This window comes from Silurus aristotelis, assembly GCF_946808225.1.
Source record: "Silurus aristotelis genome assembly, chromosome: 4".
Classification (NCBI taxonomy): domain Eukaryota; kingdom Metazoa; phylum Chordata; class Actinopteri; order Siluriformes; family Siluridae; genus Silurus; species Silurus aristotelis.
In genome coordinates, this window is record NC_139577.1 from 31415150 (window position 1) to 31419640 (window position 4491).

A 4491-nucleotide genomic window follows, 5' to 3' on the forward strand; every position below is an offset into this window, starting at 1 on the left:
AGTGTCTTTGGACAGCTCTTTGGTCTTGGCCATGTTAGTAGTTGGATTCTTACTGATTGTATGGGGTGGACAGGTGTCTTTATGCAGCTAACGACCTCAAACAGGTGCATCTAATTTAGGATAATAAATGTAGTGGAGGTGGACATTTTAAATGCAGACTAACAGGTCTTTGAGCGTCAGAATTCTAGCTGATAGACAGGTGTTCAAATACTTATTTGCAGCTGTATCATACAAATAAATAGTTTAAAAATCATATATTGTGATTTCTGGATTTTTTTTTTTTTAGATTATGTCTCTCACAGTAGACATGCACCTACGATGACAATTTCAGACCCCTCCATGATTTCTAAGTGGGAGAACTTGCAAAATAGCAGCGTGTTCAAATACTTATTTTCCTCACTGTATATTTATCTATCCATTCATATCTATCTATCTATCTATCTATCTATCTATCTATCTATCTATCTATCTATCTATCTATCTATCTATCTATCTATCTAAAGATATATTTATCCATCCATATCTATCTATCTATCTATCTATCTATCTATCTATCTATCTATCTATCTATCTATCTATCTATCTATCTATCTATCTATCTATCTATCTATCTATCTATCTATCTATCTAAATATATATTTATCCATCCATCCATTCATATCTATCTATCTATCTATCTATCTATCTATCTATCTATCTATCTATCTATCTATCTATCTATCTATCTATCTATCTATCTATCTATCTATCTATCTAAATATATATTTATCCATCCATATCTATCTATCTATCTATCTATCTATCTATCTATCTATCTATCTATCTATCTATCTATCTATCTATCTATCTATCTATCTATCTATCTATCTATCTATCTATCTATCTATCTATTTAAAGATATATTTATCCATCCATATCTATCTATCTATCTATCTATCTATCTATCTATCTATCTATCTATCTATCTATCTATCTATCTATCTATCTATCTATCTATCTAAATATATATTTATCCATCTCTATCTATCTATCTATCTATCTATCTATCTATCTATCTATCTATCTATCTATCTATCTATCTATCTATCTATCTATCTATCTATCTATCTATCTATCTATCTATCTATCTATCTAAAGATATATTTATCCATCCATATCTATCTATCTATCTATCTATCTATCTATCTATCTATCTATCTATCTATCTATCTATCTATCTATCTATCTATCTATCTATCTATCTATCTATCTATCTATCTATCTATCTATTTAAAGATATATTTATCCATCCATATCTATCTATCTATCTATCTATCTATCTATCTATCTATCTATCTATCTATCTATCTATCTATCTATCTATCTATCTATCTATCTAAATATATATTTATCCATCCATCCATTCATATCTATCTATCTATCTATCTATCTATCTATCTATCTATCTATCTATCTATCTATCTATCTATCTATCTATCTATCTATCTATCTATCTATCTATCTATCTATCTAAAGATATATTTATCCATCCATATCTATCTATCTATCTATCTATCTATCTATCTATCTATCTATCTATCTATCTATCTATCTATCTATCTATCTATCTATCTAAATATATATTTATCCATCTCTATCTATCTATCTATCTATCTATCTATCTATCTATCTATCTATCTATCTATCTATCTATCTATCTATCTATCTATCTATCTATCTAAAGATATATTTATCCATCCATATCTATCTATCTATCTATCTATCTATCTATCTATCTATCTATCTATCTATCTATCTATCTATCTATCTATCTATCTATCTATCTATCTATCTATCTATCTATCTATCTAAAGATATATTTATCCATCCATATCTATCTATCTATCTATCTATCTATCTATCTATCTATCTATCTATCTATCTATCTATCTATCTATCTATCTATCTATCTATCTATCTATCTATCTATCTATCTAAATATATATTTATCCATTCATATCTATCTATCTATCTATCTATCTATCTATCTATCTATCTATCTATCTATCTATCTATCTATCTATCTATCTATCTATCTATCTATCTATCTATCTATCTATCTATCTAAAGATATATTTATCCATCCATATCTATCTATCTATCTATCTATCTATCTATCTATCTATCTATCTATCTATCTATCTATCTATCTATCTATCTATCTATCTATCTATCTATCTATCTATCTATTTAAAGATATATTTATCCATCCATATCTATCTATCTATCTATCTATCTATCTATCTATCTATCTATCTATCTATCTATCTATCTATCTATCTATCTATCTATCTATCTATCTATCTATCTATCTATCTAAATATATATTTATCCATCCATCCATTCATATCTATCTATCTATCTATCTATCTATCTATCTATCTATCTATCTATCTATCTATCTATCTATCTATCTATCTATCTATCTATCTATCTATCTATCTATCTATCTATCTATCTATCTATCTATCTAAAGATATATTTATCCATCCATATCTATCTATCTATCTATCTATCTATCTATCTATCTATCTATCTATCTATCTATCTATCTATCTATCTATCTATCTAAATATATATTTATCCATCTCTATCTATCTATCTATCTATCTATCTATCTATCTATCTATCTATCTATCTATCTATCTATCTATCTATCTATCTATCTATCTATCTATCTATCTATCTATCTATCTAAAGATATATTTATCCATCCATATCTATCTATCTATCTATCTATCTATCTATCTATCTATCTATCTATCTATCTATCTATCTATCTATCTATCTATCTATCTATCTATCTATTTAAAGATATATTTATCCATCCATATCTATCTATCTATCTATCTATCTATCTATCTATCTATCTATCTATCTATCTATCTATCTATCTATCTATCTATCTATCTAAATATATATTTATCCATCCATCCATTCATATCTATCTATCTATCTATCTATCTATCTATCTATCTATCTATCTATCTATCTATCTATCTATCTATCTATCTATCTATCTATCTATCTATCTAAAGATATATTTATCCATCCATATCTATCTATCTATCTATCTATCTATCTATCTATCTATCTATCTATCTATCTATCTATCTATCTATCTATCTATCTATCTATCTATCTAAATATATATTTATCCATCTCTATCTATCTATCTATCTATCTATCTATCTATCTATCTATCTATCTATCTATCTATCTATCTATCTATCTATCTATCTATCTATCTATCTAAAGATATATTTATCCATCCATATCTATCTATCTATCTATCTATCTATCTATCTATCTATCTATCTATCTATCTATCTATCTATCTATCTATCTATCTAAAGATATATTTATCCATCCATATCTATCTATCTATCTATCTATCTATCTATCTATCTATCTATCTATCTATCTATCTATCTATCTATCTATCTATCTATCTATCTAAATATATATTTATCCATTCATATCTATCTATCTATCTATCTATCTATCTATCTATCTATCTATCTATCTATCTATCTATCTATCTATCTATCTATCTATCTATCTATCTATCTAAAGATATATTTATCCATCCATATCTATCTATCTATCTATCTATCTATCTATCTATCTATCTATCTATCTATCTATCTATCTATCTATCTATCTATCTATCTATCTATCTATCTAAAGATATATTTATCCATCCATATCTATCTATCTATCTATCTATCTATCTATCTATCTATCTATCTATCTATCTATCTATCTATCTATCTATCTAAAGATATATTTATCCATCCATCCATATCTATCTATCTATCTATCTATCTATCTATCTATCTATCTATCTATCTATCTATCTATCTATCTATCTATCTATCTATCTATCTATCTATCTATCTATCTATCTATCTATCTATCTATCTATCTATCTATCTATCTAAAGATATATTTATCCATCCATCCATATCTATCTATCTATCTATCTAAAGATATATTTATCCATCCATCCATATCTTTCTATCTATCTATCTATCTATCTATCTATCTATCTATCTATCTATCTATCTATCTATCTATCTATCTATCTATCTATCTATCTATCTATCTATCTAAAGATATATTTATCCATCCATATCTATCTATCTATCTATCTATCTATCTATCTATCTATCTATCTATCTATCTATCTATCTATCTATCTATCTATCTATCTATCTATCTAAAGATATATTTATCCATCCATCCATATCTATCTATCTATCTATCTATCTATCTATCTATCTATCTATCTATCTATCTATCTATCTATCTATCTATCTATCTATCTATCTATCTATCTATCTATCTATCTATCTAAAGATATATTTATCCATCCATCCATATCTATCTATCTATCTATCTATCTATCTATCTATCTATCTATCTATCTATCTATCTATCTATCTATCT